This window comes from Phascolarctos cinereus, unplaced genomic scaffold, assembly GCF_003287225.1.
Source record: "Phascolarctos cinereus isolate Bilbo 61053 unplaced genomic scaffold, phaCin_HiC Scaffold_1;HRSCAF=81, whole genome shotgun sequence".
Taxonomy (NCBI): Eukaryota; Metazoa; Chordata; class Mammalia; order Diprotodontia; family Phascolarctidae; genus Phascolarctos; species Phascolarctos cinereus.
The window spans coordinates 96,764,305-96,786,938 of record NW_027555514.1 but is presented as its reverse complement, the minus strand read 5'-3'; positions in this window follow the sequence as shown (position 1 = coordinate 96,786,938).

Below are 22,634 nucleotides of genomic sequence, written 5' to 3'. Positions count from 1 at the left end.
TTTATTATTCTTTTTTTTCTAGCTCTGTAAAATAATTATTTATTAATTTGATTGCTATAGCACTGGTTAAATAAATTAATTTAGTAGAATTGTCATTTTGATTATATTGGCTTGGCCTATCCATGAACAATTAATATTTCTCGAGATGTTTAGATCTGCTTTTGTTTGTGAAACCAAGACCTCCAGCCTCCTGTAAGTGCCCATAACCAGTGGCATCCCCACCCCACTGTTTGTGCTCTCACCAGGCATGTGCTGGTTCCTTTTTACCCCAACCCTGTCTCCACTGCACAGTTGAGTCTAGTGTTCCTTGTCAGCAGAGGCTCCCTAAATCTTCCCCAGCTCAAATGCCCAACTTCCCTCACTGTCCTGTGGGTAAAAGTTCCTATGAACAGAGCCAAGGCATGCTCCCAACATAACTAACCCCAGGGCTTGCCTCTAGTTTAAGTGGGTCCTTAGCCTGGAGGTATTTATTCTTCATAGGGTAAATCTCATCCAAAGGTTTTTCTTCAGATCTCCAATTGTCCAAGAAGGATCACTGTTTTGTCCCTGTTCTTATTTATTTTTACTACTCTATGTTTTCCTTGCTGTGCTATTTTATCTCTTTTGTGTGGGGGAAAATCTTGAGAGCTTGCAATTTTCTGACCTATTCTGACATTTTCCCAGAATCCTCTTTTACCTAGATTCTGGTTTCTAATTCATTTTGCTATCCATTTTTGTCTTGTGGGTGACTTTATCCCATTCACAATCATGGTTATGATTACTAATTGTACTCTCCCTCCCTATCCTGTTTTTGTCTGTTTTTCCTTCTCTCTCTCTTTTTGTTCTGTCCTTGCTTTCAAGTTTGTTTTGCTTCTGATCAATGCCTCCCTTAATCTGCCTTCATTTCTATCACCCCTCCTCCAAATTTCTTTTATTCCCTTCCCCTCATACTTCCCTGTTCAGTAAATAGATTTCTATACTCAACTTTTTATCTGGAGGTGGAGGAGGAAGGGCACTATCCCAAGTTTCAGGCTTTTTTATGGGCTCCATTTTTTCAGAGTTTTTTATTGAGAGCATGAAAGTTTTCAGTGTCTTCATGATGTGATCCTGGGAGAGATGTGGTCACTGTTCTCCTGGTCTATACCTTGATCCTGTGCAGCCACAGGTGCTAGTGCTTCTCTCTGTCCTGGAACTGCAACTCAGAACCATGTGTGGACAATGAAAATGCCAAATAGTGACACGTCCTTCATCCAGTGCCAGCAGAAACTCCCCTTTAAACTCTTTCTTACTAGTCATCTGACCCCCCTACCATCTCTGGGCTGAGAGCTCCTGACTATTGTTGCCACCTACAAGACCCACAGTTGTTGCTACTGCCTGTATGTGCTGCAGGTTAGCCCCTACCCTAGTGTCACAAGCCTATCCTGACAACCCCCTTGGTTGTCTTGGGTTGAAAAAATGTTTCACTGTGACTTTTTGTTGACTATGGCACTCCAGAAATTAATTCGATGTATTTTTTAAAAAGATGTTTGTAGGTGAATATTAGGAGAGTTTGTCTGGGTTGCTGTCTCCACTCCACCATCTTGGCTTCTATTAATTTTATTGGCAGATATTCCCAGGGTATGTTCAGATAGTGTGAATCTGAGACAAAATATAATGCTTAATTAGCAGTCATGAAAACTGCTTTAAGTTCTGATTGGGTTTAAGTACTAGATTCTTAGCTGATTTGTAAGTGATTTTTGTTTAAAGATGTTATGTTAATGCACACTGTGAGTCCTTTATGTTCAGCATTTCTTTTGTGTGTAGAGATAAATTAACTATCTGAATCATATTTGAATATTTTTTTACTTTTCCTTTTTGGGAAAACCATACCTGTGAATCATAACCTATGCTATAAATAAAATTATCTCTGGTTACCAGGTGGAGGTTAATGATACAAAAAGCATTAGAAAAGGAGTCTCATTAGAGGCCAGGATTCTCATGATTCAACCTGGTTATCAGAATGCAAATGTGAGTACAGAATTAGGAGTGAGTGCAGTATGATGGCCCTCTTTGTTTCATACAGTGTTTTTTATTGTTTGATATGTATGCTATGGTGGGGAGGAGGATCTACAGCATATTGTTAGTATATTTATACTGTCAGTTCTATTTGGTGTTCTGTTCTTTGAAAAATAAGTGTCAAACACACAGCCATGTTCATGCAACCCAAAACTCTCTTGAGTGCTAACTGAAGCAGATTAAAATATAATCAGGAAATATCTTTTTAAAATGAATAAAAACACAACAAAGCATATATAATTTTGCATTTTACAAGTAAGTTAATACAAGGCCTGCAGGGATGCTTATGTATGGATTAGTGGCCATTAAGTTTGACGCCACTGCTTTAGAATGCCAATAGTTCCTACTACAGTGACTTACAGGATAGGGTTTTGTTTAGAACAGTTCAATAGCAATCAAATACTTTCATATAAAGACCTGTTCATCCCTTGCCTATTACTAATATCCAATGTGTACTAACCAACACTAGCCCCTCACAGACTTTGGTTCACATTTGTTGGGGTTAACACGTGACTTGAGTCTTCATCCCACATGTTTCATGAAACAAGGAATCTTCAGTCAACTTAGGTGCAGGCACACTGATAGAACTATGCCAACAGGAATTCAAGCAATAGTAGAAAATCAGTAAACATACTTAATGGGAACAGAAAATGAAGGTAAGACCTTAGAAGAAATGTGAGTACTCATGCCCCACACAAGCAACAATTCCTTTGAATTAACATTCTTGGGGGGAAAAAGTATAGGTTTCAGTAAAACCTCCCTTTAATTTCAATTAGAAAGTTTCTCTAATTCCTTCTATGAAAGATTTCTCTGAAAGATTCTCTGACTCCTTATAGCTTCATTTTTCTCTGTGCTCCAGGAAGCCAAGTCATTGATCTGTTGGGATCCTTGTATAGGCATTCATCTCAGCTTATTCTGGAATGTCATTGGAATTCTGCCAATACTCTTGTGTTTGTGACTATGGCTAAAGCCTTGGATCATCATCTCTGTCATGCTGACCCTTGAGCTGGGGCTGTCTTCTTTTAAAATTCCTACCTCTTGGAAGATTTATTTCAATCATATGTATGTGTCTCATCTTTTGCTCTAGTAACCCTATAACCAGAATCAGTTTTATGGACTCTTGGTAATTACTTCATCATTCACTCTGAGGTCCAAGTATCATGGAAAATGAAGCTGTTAGTTTTCCCTTCAGGTATGACTACTACATTGATACTACAAAGCAGTTTATATGATCCCCCTCACCAAAAAAAACCCCACAACTAATTAAACTAGCTACCAAGAAGAATAATCAGCTTAGATAATTGGGTAATATGGATAGTTGACAAATTTCTACATTTATATTCAGCAGGTAGAAATTGACCTTTTATCCAATTCTATGTTAAAAATTACAAAGTCATTATATATATCTGAAGTAATCTGATTTGCCTTCCATAACATTTCTCAAGGTCCTATAATCTGGGGATAAAACATGATTTAATTTAAAGACTAGAAGTTTTCTTTCCCTGTTTTCTACCAGCCCCCAGAAGTTGTTAAAGTTTAAAATTCAGATACAAAATCTGAAAGCAGCTTTTGTCATTACATTTTTGGCTGTCAATTACAGTCTTGTATATTCCCTAAACGACACATTTCCTTTGTGTCTTCTAATGCATTTTCACTAGTTTTCTTTTAGAGTAGAAATTAAGTCAGTCAGTCTCACTTGGGGAAAACTATTCAGTGAATTTGCATCTTTTTTTTATTCTTTCTCTGAGCTCTGAATCAAGGAAGTGCTTAACCATGCTAACATACTCATCATCCTAGAACATGAATAAAAAGATGTCTTCAATTAATGCCTCTGTGTCTGATATTTAAAGGGCTAAAAATGTTTCAAAACACAGGACTTTACCTTGACTAGCACTGTAATCAGCTTCCAAATTTTTGTCAGTCATTTAGGAACCAAGGCATTTCTCTTCTTTAGATTAAGGCATCTGCTGTAGAATCTTGCTTTTCATTTCAAGTTCCTGCAATTACAAATCAAGATCTCATCTTTTGTATTTCATCTCTCTCTGAGGACTTATGAGTAAAAAACAATTCTATTCTGGTACATGTGTTTCAGGTAACTTCAGGTTTGGCTCGTCCCAAAGGTTTTAAACAGTGAATCTTCAATTCAAGCATCCATCTTTGTGACTGATTCTTGAGAAATTTTTCATTTATTAAAAAACAAAGAATCTCTGTGCTGGGTATTTCAGAATTTTATTGCATTCATTCTTCCCCATATTTAATGGCATGGACTCAAATTTGCCTTCAAATTGGGTTTCTCAAAATTTTCTTAAATTGTGTTCTGTATTTCCATAAAAAGTCTGGCAGATATAGGTACTCACAGCTAATTAGTTAGGTAATAGGTATCCCCCAGAGAAGATAAGATTTTTTTGCAAATGACCCCAAAAGACCAAGCTAATTTGATGATTCCAAATACTTGCAAATGCATCTGGACAAAAGTGTTTCATAGTAAGAACAAATTATTCAAAATAACATTTCAGCTCTTTATTGATGGTCAGTGGTGATTTTGATTTTTATGTTAGGCTAGATTTGCTTCACCTACTAATTTCCTCCTTGCTATATCTTCTGAAATGATTTCTTCCTCTTCACTGATGAATATTTGTCAGTATATCACATTAAAATACATACATATATCTATAGATAGATATATAGCACATTTAGTCAGTTAATATACATGTATTAAGTGCCTATTGTATGGTACTATGCTAAGTACGGGAGATACAAAGCAAGAAAAAAACCAGACCCTGTTCTTGAGCTCACAGTCTTCCCTAATAAGAGAAGAAAATATCTAAATGTCTATGTACAAGCAAGCTATTTACAGGATAATTTAAAAAGGGGTTTGGTGTGACTGGATCTTAGAATATAGAGGGCAGTATAAAATGTAAGAAGACAGGAAAAGTGGATAGTGGGTAAACTTCTCAAATAGCAAGCATATATATTAACTTATCATTGGTTGGTAACATTTGCATAAGTCAAAGAAAGTTATAATTTAGAGTAAGATTTAAAGAAATGTAAACAATCAAGCTTTTGTCTTTTTCTTTTCATTCAGAGATTTGGCTATAATGTTTTATTTTGGAATCTCTTTCCTGAGGTGATTGGTGTTTTCTTTCAACACCTATTTTGCCCTCTGGTTCTAGGACATCAGGGTAGTCTTCCTTAATAATTTCTTGAAAGATGCTATCTAGTTTCTCCTTTTGGTTATAGCTTGTAGGTAGACTCTGATATTGTCTCACCTGGATCTATTTTTCCAGGTCAGTTATTTATTCCATGAGGTATTTTGCATTTTCTTCCATTTCTTCATTCTTTTGATTTTGTTTGATTGCCTCTTGATGTCTCACAGATTTATTAACTTCCGCTTGCCCAATTCTAACTTTTAAGGTATTATTTTCCTCAATTTGTTTTTGTACTTTCTTTTCCTTTTGACCAATTGTATTCTTTAAGAAGCTGTTTTTTTTCCCTCAGTGTATTTTTGTATCTCCTTTTCCATTTGGTCAATTCTACTTTTTAAGCAGTTTTCCAAGTTGTTAACTCTTTTTGTTAAATAATTCTCTTGAATTACTCTCATTTCTTTTCCTAATTTTTCTTCTACTTGTCTTAAATGATTTTTAAGCTCCTTTTTGAGCTCTTCCATGCAAGTCATATCATCATCTCCCTGATGTCATGGTTCTCTTTGAGAACAAAGGACAAGCACAACAACAACCTATCAAGCTGGAGGACACCTGTGAACCCAGGGCTACACTGGTTCTCAGACCTGGGGTCTGCCAGTTACCCTGGTTATGCTAAGGAACATGGGGTGTTCCTGGTGTTGGCCTTTGCCTGCTGCACCACACTGGGGCTTAGGATCTCCCACTGCTTTGCTGAAGTGGGGCTTGCTGCTGGTTTGCTGGGACACTTCCTGTCCTGGACAGTGCTCCCCTTTTGCCCAAGTGAGATGGACCTTTCTTGTCAGTCCTCCAAGTCTCCTGGGCTAAAAAACTGCTCTGTCCCATCTTTCCTGGCTCTGCTTTTCCAGGTAATTTTCCAGGCTTTTCTGAGGTGCTATTTGATGATTGTTTGGAGATGGATAAGGGAGAGCTACTGTGATTTACTGCTTACTCCACCATCTTGGCTCTCAGAAGTCCTCCAGTTTTTATCTCTTTTAAGTTGAATATCTGTAACACATGGCTTAATAAAATTTTAATACATCTTTCCTACTTTAAGGAGAAAATGTTAAATTTACAGAGGTCTGGACGGTGGTTCTCAAACTTTTTGGACCAAGGAACCCTTAAAAAATTGTTGAGGTCCCCAGTGAGCTCTTGTTTATGAGGGTTATAGCTATTGATACCTACTGTATTAGATAGTAAAATTTAAAAATGTTTATTTAAGATAAATATATTATATATTAACATATAGTTTTATGTACATATATTTTCCAAAAAACTGAGATAAGTGGTATTGTACATATTTCTGCAAAATTCTAAAATGCCTGGTTTAATAGAAAACAGATGGATTTTCATATCTGCTTTTGCATTCAATCTGTTGTGATATGTTGTTATAGTTGAAGTAATATATATGTAAGTAATGAAGTAATATATATATATATATATATATACATATATGTATATATGTAATGTAGTATGAAAAAACCTAGCCTCAAACACATATGTTGCTGGAAAAGAGGAGATATTCTAATAGGGAAATAACAGTATCATTATGAAAATAGTTTTGACCTCGATAACCCTCTGATCAGGTCTCAGGGACGTTTAGAAGTTTGAGATATTGAGGACAACTCATCTGGATTACCCCTACCATAGACCTCTGTATAATTTCCTTTTAATGCCTCCTATACCTACCCCAGCCTCAAATTTTGATACTATTTCCTTCTGCTAGCTCTAATTGCCCTAGGCAAATAACCATTTCAGTGACTTCTAAATTGCAATGGGATAGGAAGGAGGTGGGCCTTTATTACTTGTTGTGTGACTACTTATTTTGTTTACTAGTTTTTGCTTCAAGAACCCTTCTTGAATTTTCCATGTAATAGGAAGAATGAGAAAGATTAGAAAGGTAAACTGCTTCTCTATCTGTAATATATGATTCTGCTTGCCTGGCTATTCCATGCGTAAGATGCAGCATCTCTCAGCTCCTGGAAGTCTCTCTGACTGTCCCCCCAAAATGGATTATTATCCCTCCTCTGCTGTGATTACTGACTTCCATGGATGTCTTTAAGTCCCAACCAAAATCCCACTTTCTATAGGAAGCCTCCCTGAAACACTCTTTTTTTTAAATATAAATTTGTTTTTAGTTTTCAATATTCACTTCCACAAGTTTTTGAGTTCCAAATTTCTCACCCCTCCCCCCACCCCAAGATGGCGTGCATTCTGAATACCCCTTCCCCTGGTCTGCCTTCTCTTCTATCTCTCCCACCTCCCTTCTCTTATCCCCTTCCCCTTCTATTTTTCTATAGAGCAGGATAGACTTCTGTAGCCCATTTCCTGTATTTCTTATTTCCCAGTTGCATGTGAAAATTTTTTTTAAAACATGTGTTTTTAAAACTTTGAGTTCCAAATTTTCTCCCTTCCTCCCTCCCCACCCTCATTGAAAAGGCAAGCAACTCAATATAGGTTGTACATGTGCAGTTATGCAAAACTTCCAGTAGACATGTTGTGAAAAACTAACTCTATTTCCCTTAATCCTATCCTGCCCTCCCATTTATTCTATTCTTTCTTTTGACCCTGTCCCTCCTCAGAAGTATTGCTTCTGATTACCCTTTCCCAATCTGCCTCCTCTATCACCCCCTGCTCTCTTGTCCCCTTCTCCCCCTATTTTCCTGTAGGGTAAGACAGATTTCCATACCCAATGAATGTGTATGTTATTCTCTCTTAAGCCAAATCCTATGAGAATAATTCCCTCATTCCCTCTCACCTTCCCCTGTTTCCCCTCCACTGTGAGAGACTTTTCTTTTCTGTTTTTTTGTGAGATAATTTACCCCATTCTACCTCTCCCTTTCTTCTCCAGTATCATCCTCTCTCATCCCTTAATTTTATTCTCCAGATATGACCCCTTAATCTTCAACTCACCCTGTGCCCTCTATCTATCTATATATACATACATACAATTTTTTCCTTCAACTACCCTAATACTGACAAAGTTCTCATGAGTTACAAATATCATCTTTCCATGCAGGAATGTAAACAGTTCAATCTTAATAAGTCTCTTATGATTTCTCTTTCCTGTTTACCTCTTCATGTTCCACTGGAGTCCTGTATTTGAAAGTCAAATTTTCTATTCAGCTCTGGTCTTTTCATCAGGAATGCTTGAAAGTCCTCTATTTCACTGAATGACCATTTTTTCCCCTGAAGGATTATACTCAGTTTTGCTGGGTAGGTGATTCTTGGTTGTAATCCTATCTCCTTTGCCCTCCAGAATATTATATTCCATGCCCTGCAGTCCTTTAATGTAGAAGCTGCTAAATCTTGTGTTATCCTGATTGTGTTTCCACAGTACTTGAATTGTTTCCTTCTGGCAGCTTGTAATATTTTCTCCTTGACCTGGGAACTCTGGAATTTGGCTACAATATTCCTAGGAGTTTTCCTTTGGGGATCTCTTTCAGGAGGAGATCTGTAGATTCTTTCAATTTCTATTTTGCCCTGGTTCTAATATCAGGGCAGTTTTCCTTGATAATTTCTTGAAAGATGATGTCTAGGCTCTTTTTTGATCATGGCTTTCAGATAGTCCAATAATTTTTAAATTCTCTCTCCTGGATCTATTTTCCAGGTCAGTTGTTTTTCCAATGAGATATTTCACATTGTTTTCTAATTTTTCATTCTTTTGGATTTGTTTTACAGTGTCTTGATTTCTCATAAAGTCACTGTCTTCCAATTGCTCTATTCTAATTTTTAAGGAAGTATTTTCTTCAGTAATCTTTTGGACTTCCTTTTCTATTTGGCCAATTTTTCTTTTTAGGGCATTTTTCTCCTCACTGGCTTTTTAGACCTCTTTTGCCTTTGGGTTAGGCTGTTTTTTAAGGTGTTATTTTTTCAGTATTTTTTTGGGTCTCCTTTAGCAAGCTGTTGACTTGTTTTTCATGATTTTCTTGTATCACTCTCATTTCTCTTCCCAGTTTTCCCTCTGCTTCCCTTACTTGCTTCTCAAGATCCCTTTTGAGCTCTTCCCAGGCCTGGGACTGATTCATACTTTTCTTGGAGGCTTAGGATGTAGAAGCTTTGACTTTGTTGTCTTCTTCTGGTTGTATATTTTGATCTTCTCTTTCACCAAAATAAGACAATATAGTCTGACTCTTTTTGTGCTGCTTGCTCATGATCCCAGCCAATTACTTGAGTTTTAAACTCTTTGTTAAGGTTAAGAGTCTGCTTCCAATGTAGAGAGTGTACTGTCCCAAGCTTCAGAGGTTTGCAGAGCTGTTTTCAGAGATACTTGTAGGGACCTGTAAATTTTCAGTTCTTCCAAGGTGGTATGATAAGGGGAGAGGTGTTTACTCCTTTCCTGCCCTGTAACTGTGAGGAGGGGTTCCTCTTCACAGCCACTACAAGCTCCACCATGCCAGCGCTCCTCCTCACCCCAGCACTGCCACCCAGAACGGTGACCCAGATCCACACACGGGCAAAACAAGAGATTCCTGCCTCAGCACTGGCAAAGAGATCCCTGCAGTCCCTTTCTGATCAGCCAGTGGATTCCCCCTCAGTCTGTGGGCTGGAAGCTCAGGAAGCAGCTGCCCCACCCAGGGCCAGGCTCTGGGGGAATGGATGAGACCCCCACCTTCCTCTCTGACCACCGACAGAAACAGACTTTTCCCACTGACCTTCTAAGTTGTCTTTGGCATTGGTGGATTGAGGAGTCTAGAAACCTCCACAGCTGCCCACGATTCAGTCCTCTGAGGCCTGCTCCAGGTTTGCTGTGGCCTGCATGCCCACGCAGCGCTAAGCTGCGCTCCCAGCCCGGCGTGATACACCTTTCTGATCAATCATCCAGGTTGTCTTGGGCTTGAAATTTGTTTCACTCTGTCTTTTTGTGGCTTCTGCTGCTTCAGAATTTGTTTAGAACCATTTTTATGAGTATTTGGAGGGGCTTGGGGGGAGCTCAAGCAAGTCACTGCTTTCACTCTGCCATCTTGGCTCCACCCTCCCTGAAATACTCTTAATTCCAGTTGCCTTCCCTCTGTTAATTATTTCCTATTTGTCCTTTGTATAGATTGTTTTGTACATATTTGTTTGCATGTGGTCTCCTCCACTAGATTGTTAGCTCCACTAAATCAGGGGCTGTTTTTTGTCTCTTCTTGTATCCCCAGTGCTTACAAAGTGCTTGGCTCATAACACACACTTAATAAATGTTGACTGATTAGTTTTTCCATGAGCTTGTTGAAGTCAGAAGAATTTAATTTCTTTCTTCATTATTCTACTCCTGTTGAAGGCTACATTTCAGTTAAAGTAAATAGAACTGAATTGGTTCCATTTTTAAGTTACCTTAAAGGCTTCTCCACATTTTGGAATGTACAGATTCTGCTAAACTACATATGACACACATTAGAGGAGAAGAAAACACTTTAAAAATAGAAAAAGAACCACAGATTCATTGAATTTTTGAGCTGACATAGAACTTTTGGAAATACATCACTTTGCTCAGAAAAATTCCAAGGCAGCCCAGACTTAGAAGCTTGAAAAAAAAAGTTGCAGAAGGAAGCTGCTCAGTTGTTTTGGGTGGGAAAGGGAAAAGGGAAAGGAGAGAGATACTATGCATAGAAATCAATTAAGAGGCCATTTCAATAATAAATATTTTAAAATTTCATACATTAATATAAAATGTTACTTTTTCTCTTCAGAGTGTTAAAAATGTAAGGCACATTAAAGTATCATGGATCCATTTGGCAGTATGATCACTCCTATAGAGTCCTTTTCAGAGTGTTTTTGAAAGCATAAAATAAAATACTTAGAATAAAAAATAAACTAATTATATTGATCAAAATATTTAAAATGGAATTTATGATATAGTATTAGGTACATCTTATTAACACATTAAATGATAAGAAATACATTTAAATTATAGGCAAGTTAACATTTATATTTAAAAGACATAACTGTTTGGAGGCTGCTGTTGCTTAGCTGGTATAAGATTATTAAACTATGAGGTGATCTTTGAAAAGGTAATACATGTAATACTGGATATCCAATTGATTTTGATTTTTTTGTTTTGATGATTAGAAGTGTGAAAAATCTGATCACAGAGCTATACTTTTGCAAATGAAATTCAAACTTTCATAACTCAGTTTATGAAATGAGGATGGAATTCTTTCAAGGAAAAGCAGAATTTTCAAATCTGAGTTACACCCCATTTGTAGTATTTTTTTTGGTCGTAAGATCACTCAGTTCATCTTTGGTTAGATCAACATCTTTGACCTCACTTTTTGTGTTGGATAATTATGTCGCATGAGCATCCATAGACAGGAGGCCAGCAATTATGTGTGACCATGCTATGGTTCAAATATAGTAATTCTAAAGTATTGGTGAGTATAAATGATATTTCAAGATATCTGAAACAAATGTAGTGTGATATGAAATTATTTGTCATTTCTTTTAGCAACAAAATCACAGCTTCTAATACTACAATGACATCTTGTCTACACTTACAATGGAAGGAACTACTAAGTTTAATTTAGACTCTAGTGAAAATAAAAATGTAATTTTTTTACCAATCAAGCTGATGGACCTCAGCTTAAGATCCTCTGATCTAGACAAACACATTCATTTTAAAAAAGAAAAAGAAAACGAAACAAAAACATTTTAGCCTGGATTATTGAAATGATATCTTAATTTAATGCAACTAGTCAGTAGCAGAGCTGAGACCAGAGATCAGCCTGCCTAGTCCTCCTTTTATTATTTCCTACACAAACCAAACACTATTTAAAACTGTATATAGGATTTGCAAGAACAAAAAGTTTTTTATAAGTACTAATTGAGTTGTAAACTTGTCTTACAAGCTATGATTGAGTAAAAGGTCAACCTCCTATTCAATTGCAAAATAGAAAATTAATTTTAGGCAAATACTTGTTATTAATATTCTTTGAAAATTTGTCTGACTTTTCATGTGATTTATAAGATCAGAGTTCTGCTCTATTGCTTTGTGAAGAATTCTCATCATTAGCAAAGAAACTTTCTTAAACAAATAATGTGAACTTACAAAGGGGAAAATTGTTTATGGCTATTCAAGGATGTGTGATTGTTGAACCAGTGTATTTCCATGCTTTAAAATTGCAGTCCATATTCTTGTGATGTAACTAGCATCAATCACTTCTTACATACAAGGACTTTTAAGACTTTAAGGAAAAATATAGTTGTTAGGTAATATAATGTAGTAGCAATCCATCACTTCCTGAAAACCAGCCCTATGGTACTTACTTTAGAAGTTCTTTTCCCCTTCCTCTCTTGTTGAACCATTAACATAAATACATGTTCCCATCTGAGATGTATTTAACTTCAATCACACGCACATCAGTGAAACAAATAACATATAAATAGATTATGGAATAATGAGTTGTGGAAATTATAGGGACAATAAAGGTATATCCCAGAATACTGTATAAACCATGGAAACGAGTAGATAAAATAAAAACAGTTGTAGGTCTGATATGCAGATCAATCAAATGTTTAATATCAAATTACAGTATCTATTAAAGAAGTGTGTTTAATAAAGATGCCTTGTTCTTAATATTGATGTTTTTCTACCTACAGCTTATTGAAAACAAGTGAACTTTTATAACCAAATTTATTCATGCCTCTGACTTAGAATGAAGCAGAAAATTTGTGTGGTCATCAGACAATTTAAATAAGTGCAAGGAGCAACAAATGTTAAAATATATGGCCAAACACATGATTATATGTAGCCAGAATATTCAAACAATATCCATAACTAAGAATACTAGAATTTATTGTGTTGTGAAACACAAATAATATAGCTATCTCTTCGACATCATGACTTTCCCCATCATGGTTTCAATATATCATCAGTTGGTATAAGAAATGAAAAATATAAATTGTTTGGGAGTTTTGCAGGAGTTGCCGATGACATGAGAAGGCCAGAAGATGACACAGAGCCTATGACCAAATACTTAACCCAAATTTTACAGTAAAGTACTGTAAACACCCCATAAAAGAAAAAGGAAAAAAAATCAAACTTCTTCTCTGGTACAAAGGGAAGGCCAAACAATTTTTCACAGATTTTCCAGACCATGTCCCTAATACCTGCAATGTGAAAGGGATAACTGTATTGGCTTTACATTCAGGGGATGTAGGTCTAAGATCTAGCTCTGGCATTTACGATTTGTGTGACCTTGGAGTAGTAACTGAACTCCTCTGGGCTTCAGTTTCCTCATTGCCTAAAGTGAGGTTATTGTATGACAAGGCCTCTAATGTGCTTTTTTAGGCGGCTCTAGATCTCTGATCTTATGATCTTGAAGAGACCTTACAGCCTCTATAATTCCATAATAAATGTATTGTTTTACAGATGTAGATACTACAGCCCTAGAAAGAGGCTTATGTTTGGGTTAGGACTGCATACTTTTAAAACTTTATTATTCTTATTTGTTTGTTTGTTTTTGGCCTGTGTTTTCTTTTGCAACATGGTTAATATGGAAATCCTTTGTATGACTACACATGTATAATTGATATTAAATTCCTTGCCTTCTTAAGGAGGGGAGAGGGTCAGGAAGGAGGAAGAGAATTTTGAACTAAAAATTTTTTAAAGGAATGTTAAAACTTGTTTAAATGTAATAAAAAAAATAAAAAAGTGCATTAGAAAGACAAAAAACAAAGTAAAAAGTGATATTTTAAGTGGGAAAATTAAAAGTTGGATGGAATAGAGGAAGTTTCCTGAAGGAGGTGGCATTTAAATTGGCAATTAAAGGATGGTTGAGAGTCCAACAAGTAAGATGGCTCAGAATGGCATTCCTGAGCAAAGCCATGCAGGCATGAGAGTGCAGAAGATGTTCAAAGGACAAAGGGTAATCCAGGTGGGTTGGAGCATCGAGGGTGTAAAATGCTAGAGTTAGGTGGCAATACCTTGTAGATTCTTTGAATACAATCCAAAGAAGTTTGAAAGAAGAAACATTTTGAGTATAAGAGTGACATTTTCAGTTGTATGTGTAAGTAACATTCTGGCAGCTGTAGAAAAGGTGGATTGGAGAAAGGAAAGAGAAGTAGGAATCCAAGTGTAATAGTCATTGAACTATTGTAGGTAGTTGGTGTCTCCTGATCAATGGATAGACCATTTCTATTTGTCAACTGGGACTAACCTTTTAGTAAAAGTGGGCTGTGGAAGAAATTTGTGACCAAGCTGAAGGGAAGCCTGATATAGTAGGAAGAACAAAAGGGACTTGAAGTCAAATGACTGGTTCAAATCCTAACTCTGATGGCTCCTAACAACATGATTGGGATACTATTCTTTAATCTTTCTGAGGAAATGAACTAGGTAATATACAAGGTTCTTTCTTTGCTCTAAAATCAGTGGTCTGTTCAGTGACATCCATAATCTAAAATTCCTTCATTGCAGAAGGTGGGCATATCTGAACAAATGTTATTGCCATAGTTAGAAGAATTCAGGTATACTTAAGTCTACCCTAAACATATACCTTCTACTTTAAGAATTTCAAAGTACCCCAACATGCATGTAGAGAGATTTGTTGCATGTTTTAGATGCTGTCTGAGACTGAATTTAGCCACTATCCTTTGGTTGTAACAATGGCTGTCTCCTTATTTCTGTTTTTCTTTTCTATAGAATTATATTAAATTCAACAAAAAGATAATGAAATATTTCTTTTCTTCATAGGGTTTGAAAGTTACAATGTGAAAATTTTCCATTGCTTTAGTATATCAAGGATCTGAGATCTTATCAGTATAGATATTCCCTCCAGCTTCTTCCACACTTTAGCAGATGGTCTTTGTGAGGTAGTCTCATCAAAAAAAATTAAATTAAATTAAATAATCCTATCTTACCTGTCAGATATAAGGATAAGGGAAGAGTTTATGACCATATAAGAAATAGAGAGCATCACAGGATGCAAAATCAATAATTTTGACTTCATGAAATTAAAAAGCTTTTGTACAATGAAATGAATATAGCAAAAATTAGAAGGAAAATAAAACTAGGGGAAAATATGGCAACTTTCTTTGGAAAAAAGCTGCATTTCTCAAATAAAATATATAGGGAAATGAGTAAAATTTATAAAAATAAGAACCATTTCCCAATTGATAAATGATCAAAGGATATGAATAGGCAGTTTTCAGAAAAAGAAATCAAAGGTATAATCATATAAAAATTCTCTAAATCATTATTGATTAGAGAAATGCAAATCAATTTAACTCTGAGGTACCATCTCATACCAATCAGATTGGCTAATATGACAGAAAAAAGGAAGATGACAAATGCTGAAGGAAATGTAGAAAAATTGGGACATTAATGCACTATTGGCAGAGTTGTGAACTAGTCCAACCATTCTGGAGAACAATTTGGAGCTATGTCCAAAAGGCTCTAAAACTATGTATACTCTGTGATACTGCAACGCCACTACTATATCTGTGTCCCAAAGAGATCAAAGAAAAGGGCAAAGGACATATTTGTACAAAAATATTTACAGCAGTTCTTTTTGTTTTGGAAAATTTGGAAATTGAGATGCCCATCAACTCAGGAATGGCTGAACAAGTTGAGGCATATGATTGTAATGGAATACCATCCTACTATAAGAAGTGGTGAGCAAGATGGTTTCAGAAAAAAAAAACTGGGAAAACTTAATGTGAACTCACGCAAAGCAAAGTGATCAGAACTAGGAGGTCATTGTACACAGTAATAACAATACTATAAGGATGACCAACTGTGAAAAATTTAGATACTCTAATCAAGATAGGGACCCAAGACAATTCCAAAAGACCCATGATGAAAAATGCTATCTACCTCCATAGAGAGAACTAATAAACTCTGAATACAGATCTAAATATCCTTTTTTTTTCACTCTTTAATTCCATTTTGTTTGAGTTTTCTTTTGCAACATGGCAAATATGGAAATATGTTTTATATGACCTCACATGTATAATTGATATCAAATTGCTTGCCTTCTCAAAAAAAGGGGCTAGGGGCATGAGGGAGGGAAAATTTTTGAAACTCAAAATTTAAAAAAAGATTGTTAAATTTTTTACATGTAATTGGGAAATATTTGATGAAATAAAATTTTAAAGAAGAAAATGAATGCATAATTTAATAAGGTGTCTAAAAACAAAATTAAATTTTAGTACTTTAGGTGTTGAATCTCAGTGTAGATCCAATCTGTAATGTCACAGTCAACTGATATAGATTCATGACACAGATAAGTTGTGTTGTCATGTTTGTTGCATTTGAAACTAAAAAAAGCAGTATCTGATATAATTCTTAACATCAATTATTTTGCTAAGTACAATATAGAAAGCTGATTTCCAAACAAACAAAAAGTCTATTATTTTAAAAAATAATAACTCAATAACTTAAATAACTCAAAAATGTTTATGAATAGACATTTTAAATTTCAGTAATTAAATTTGAATTTTATTTTTATTGTCTGATTTTTAGAAATTCCTTCTAGATAAATACATAGTTATTAAAGGAAAGTCCACTGGATCAGTTTAAACTGATATAAGAAATGATGACAGAGAATAAGTAGCAGATATGAACACACAAAGTAAAAAATTTGAAAACCAGAAAATACCAAAAAATATATTTAATACTGAAATTCTCAGGTATAACCATACTGGTGGAGAAGTGAGCCCACTGTTTGCTTCATACAAATGTTTTGAGTGCAAATATCATGAAAACTAGTAAACTGAAATGACATCTGAAAGTTTACATATGGACATGTTCCAAAGAAAAACAGATGCTTTTAAAGAATAAAATCAATATTAAAAAAACCCAAACATCTGTGACATTAAAATAATTGTTTATATCATAAAAGGTTTCCTAATGAATTGCGAAGTATAAAATTCTTATTCAATAGGAAACAATGATATTATCTGTAGCTATTGATATACTGTTATGGTCAAAAGTATGCTTGAAATGTCATTCAAAGTAACTTTGAATGTTTGAATTTTCAGATGACAGTCAAAAAGGAATTACTAATATTTCTGAAGATTTCTGTAATTCCTATTTTGAATTAATCAGAAGTGAATGAAGCAACACATATGTATAAATATGTTTGTTGTATTACATAAATAGGCATCATACTTCTGTATATCCATGTATTTTAATATATAGGTTTAAATATATTAACATCTAAGGTCAGAGGAAATTACTTTTCAGATCTATTAATGGCAATATTACATCTAGAAGCATTTTAAATATGAATGATGGATTTTTAATGTGACATATTGTGTTATATTGTTCTCTGCTCTGAGATATCTCAGTTGATATGATGAAATGCAAGTCTATAGGCACTAGTTAAAATATGGCTGCTGGTAAAATTGAGACCCATTGCATATTTTATAAAGAATTTTTTTTTTTTGGTGAGGCAATTTGGGGTTAAGTGACTTGCCTAGAGTCACATAGCTAGTGAGTGTTATGTGTCTGAGGCTGGATTTGAACTCAGGTCCTCCTGACTCCAGGGCCTGTGCTCTATCCATTGCGCCACCTAACTGCCCCTGAGAAATATTTGTATTAAGAAGCATGAGTGAGTAGTTATATACAATTTTTAGAAAATAAAAAAGTAATAAACAATTAAAATACAATCCATTTGGAGGAAAGATCTTCATAAAACTGGGTTTTATTTGGGGGCAGAGCATAGGACTTTTATATTATAAAATATATTAACTTTCTCTTAGAAGAATGTTCTAGCTAAAAGAATACATTGCAGTTTTTCTTGGTGATAATTCATAAAGTTAATTCAAATGCATTTTACAGTAAAGTTTCTTCCTGAAGTGAATGTACTTGGAGTATTTAAAAAAAATATTGAATAATTAAATCAATACAACATCCTCAATTTCGTATTATGACCCACAAAGGTAAGGCACCTGAATTTATGTAAATAGACTGAAAAATAAGTTTGCAAAATAATATGTTTATGTTTCTTAATGAAAAATAAAAATCCTTCCTGCAAGTGAAATTTTAAAAAGTAAAGCCTTATTATTAATCACCTCTATGGTAAGTAGAAACAATTAAAATTTTTCTTGTATGTTCTAGGTGTCTTAAATAAAAACAGGTAAGTGTTCCACTGGCCATGGACGTACATTTGTCCTTATTCCATCTGAAGAAGAATGGTTAATAGGTTTGTTTGATGAACGTGCACTGAATGTGTGAAAATATTAAAATGTGAAAAAATACAATATATTTTGGCTAGGCTAAAAGGAAATATAAACCTATTTGATTTACCAAAGAAAATGTTACATGTTTTTATTATTATTTGTAATGTCTTATTTTTATAAAACAGGCTTCCTACTGTTCCTTTCAGCCAAAATATTCATTTAAATTGTGGGTTAAAATGAATTGTAAAAAGTAATATTGATGACATCAGTTTTAAACAAAAGAATCCCCTCTTATCACAATAATATTTTTACTTTAACAAATCACAATTATATTTAATAAATTGTAATTATAAATAATATATTATACATTATAAGTTTTAAACTTGCAAATTATTTCATTCATACTACATTATTTAATTGTGTATTAAATATTTTATAATATTTATTTTTTATTTTTAAAATTTTCATTTATTTACATTTATAAATTTTAAACACATTTAAATAAAATACAAGCTATGAAATTATTTGCATTGATAATTTCATGAATCATATAGATGTAGTCTTTTTTTAATAAAAAGTGGAATATTGCTACATAAAATTTTGAAATTATATACATAGTGATCTTATCAGATTCTTTCAGTTCAATTATCTCCAAGGTAATGCTTCCCAAAATATACCTATCCAGTCCTCATCTGTCTCCTGAGCTGCAATCCTACATCACCCAGCTGGCTGGTGGACATTTCCATTTCAACGTCTGATGAGCGTCACAAACTCAATATGTACAATACAGTGCTCATCTACTTCCCCCCCAAGCTTTATTCTTTCTCTCAAGGGCAACACATTCTTCTACATTATATGTTCATAATCTAGAAATCCACTTGAACTCCAATCTCTCACCTATACTCCTCCCTCCTCCCATCTCTAGTCAATCAGTTGTAACATCTTTCTGACTCTTCTCATATATTCCCATCCCTCCTTCACTCATCCAACCACCTTCATAGTTAAGGCCCTTAATCATCCCTACCTGCACTATTGCAGTAGCTTCCAAACTGGAATCCCTGCCTCCTTTTCTCCAACCTTTCTTCAATCAGTTTGCCACAGAACTGCCAAACTAGTTGGCCTGAAACCCAAGCCTATGCCTCCCTTTTGGTGAAAAAGCTTCATTGTTCCTCTGCTGCTTCTAGGATAAAATGCAAATTCCTTTGACAGTTAAAACTCTCATCATATGGCTCCAACCTCAATTTCCTGCCTGATCATATAGTACCATCCCTCACAGAGTTTGTATCTCTAACATATTGGACTACCTATTTACTGTACATAACATGGTCTTCTATCTCCATTGCCTTGCTCAGGCTTCTGGAATGTTTTTCTGCCTCACCTTAGACTCATAGACTCCACAGCTTCCTCCAAATCAGACAAGGCTTCTATGAATCAAGAAGCACTGTGATCTCAGAATACAGAAAGTTAATAGATATATGTAGGCTGCAGAACATTACCAAGGAAGACTTACACGCAAAAGAGAGCACTAAAAATGTCAGGAATGTTTGATCTTAAAAGGAGGTTGGGATGCATATGTGGCAAACATGACAGATAAGAGATGAATAGTTCTAGAGCTGTACTGAAAACTCTAGAAATGTTAGAGAAACAAATGTTTTCAGAAAAAAAATGATTAGAAACTCTATGGAAAATGTATGGAAATAAATGGAGAAGGCTCACAGAAAAGGAAGATATAGAAGATTGTAATCTGCAATCATAATAGAAACACCCACATTGAAAAGACACTAGAACAATCTAAATAATTGAAGTTGGAGACATGTGTTTTGGGTTGGTTTTGCCATCCTGGAGGATATTAAATTAGATAAATTTCTTTTCAGAAATGGCAGAGATGGATTCTCTCTAATGTATTATCTTAAATCCAAGGGTTTTGTTTAACTGATAAAAGGAACTAATAAGTGAATTACAGGTGCCAAGCTCCTATATCCTTCCAGGCAACAAGGAAGGAGGATGATTATGGAGTAATTGTAATTGCTTTTGCCTCAAACCTGACATCTATTTACTTTATTTTAGTGGCAAATTTATCTTGTCACAAAAATGACTAAGAATGTGGCAACCTGCTTTAAATGACAGCCCAAGCTTGCATAACGTGGAGATCTGTTAATTAAGTTCATTTCCATAATTTTTATTAATTGGGGTGAGAGTTCTTTAGTTCTTAAACAAAAATAAACATGAGATCATTTTCCTCTTTCAATGAGTGAATACATTTAGTAAATCCCTGCCCCATATTCCATTTGCCCTCCTATTCCAAAAAATGGAATCAAAGACAGAATAAATATGTCAATGGTCTTGAGCCCTGGCCCCTGTGAAGATTTTTGACAGCCCCTCGTTTAGCCAAGGGTCAACTATGAATTTGGAAGACTTGATCTGCAGTAAAAGCTACAATATGAATGTATTGTTTTATACGGTATATGACTCTGTGTGTGTGTGTGTGTGTGTGTGTGTGTGTGTGTGTGTGTGTGTATAATTCTCTTCCACATGAATAATTTATGTTGACTATTTAATGATATGGGCAACCAGATGGAATAGTGGATAGAGTGCCAGGATGGACCTGGAATCAAGAAAACTCATCTTCCTGAGTTTAAATCTGGCCTCAGGCACTTACTAGTTGTATGACCCTGGGTAAGTCACTTAACCCTGTTTGCCTTAGTTCATTATCATTAAAATGAGCTGGACACAGAAATGGCAAACCATTCTGGCATTTTTGCCAAGAAAACCTCAAATGGATTTTTGTCTTTGGCATCTGTACCTAGCACAGTATGTTAGGTGTCACAGGAACTTAAGAGTTTGTTTAATGTAATTGAAATCTGACTTTGCCCCTCTCTCTTAACCTGAGTGATTCTTAAACATTATCAGTGACCTCCTTCTCTTCATATGTGAGAGCTTCTTTCAATCTTATCATGCTGTCCTCCTTAACTTCTCTGTCTCATTTGGCATAGATGATTAAGCACCTCTTATTCCTACCTCTCTCCTAACTTCAGAGATAATAACGTCCTGGTTCTCTTCCTTTCACTATAGAAGTACTTTCATTATTTCTTTACCTTTTACCTGTGTTCCTCAAGGTTCTATACTTTGTCCTTTTTTCTTCTTCCTCTATATTCCCTTTTCTGGCAATTTCCTTTATTCTTATGGCTTCAGTTGGCACCTCTATTCCACATCTGCATCTCTAGACCTCTCTTCTGAACTCTAGGATGTATATTTCTAGTGATCTGCGAGGCATGTGCTACTATCTCATTAAGCTCACGTCTCAAATTGATCTTATTATTTTTTCCCCTCTAAACCTACTATTCCATCTGACTTCACCATGTCTGTCCGTGGAACCACCATTTTGCTGTTTCCCTTATCTCAAATTTTGATACTCTCTTTGACTCCTTCCTCTCCCTTACCACCAAGTCATCAATACTTGTCTATTCTGTTTTTACAAAATGTCTCTCACTTGCCTTCTCCATCCCTCTATTTCTACTACCATACCCTAGCACCTACCTGAACTGTTATAGCAGCTTCCTAACAAGTCTTCCTGACTGCATTATCTTCCCTTACCAATATGTCTTTCATGTTACTGACAAACTGTATTCTCTCCTATCAGTTTGGTCATGCCCATCTTCTGCTCAAATATCTTTAGCAGCAACTGATTTCCTGTGTAATAGAATGCAAGATCATTTGACTGGCAATCAGAGCACTCATTATTATAGCACCTCCTTATCTTTCCAGCTCTATGACATGTTATAGCATCTCCTTATCTTTCCAGCCTTATGTCATATTACACTTTTTTTTTTTTTTGGTGAAGCAATCGGGGTTAAGTGACTTGCTCAGGGTCACAGCTAGCATATTACACTCTTAATGGACCTGTGATACAATCAATCCTGACTACTCCCTGGCCCCCCCAAATATGCCTGGCAATTTTCCACTTGCATGGTTTTGCTCCTGGTATTCCTTAGATATACACTATCTACCTTTCCTCATTGTTGAATGCTGGCCCATTCTTTAAGTCTTAAGTTCAGGTTATCACTTCCACAAAGATTTCACTATTACCCTCTGTTATTAATGACTTTCATGCTCATGTTGTATAGTATTTTGTTTTGTACTTCTCTAATGCATCTACCATGTGTCAATGTGTATTATAGTTATCTCTAAATATAAAGCCTACTATATATAAATTTTGAGAGAACTAGGAATATATTGTATTTAAAGTTTCTATTTCCTTCAGTACACAGCACATTATTCTATATATAGTTAGTACTCAATAAATCAGGGTTTTTAAAAATT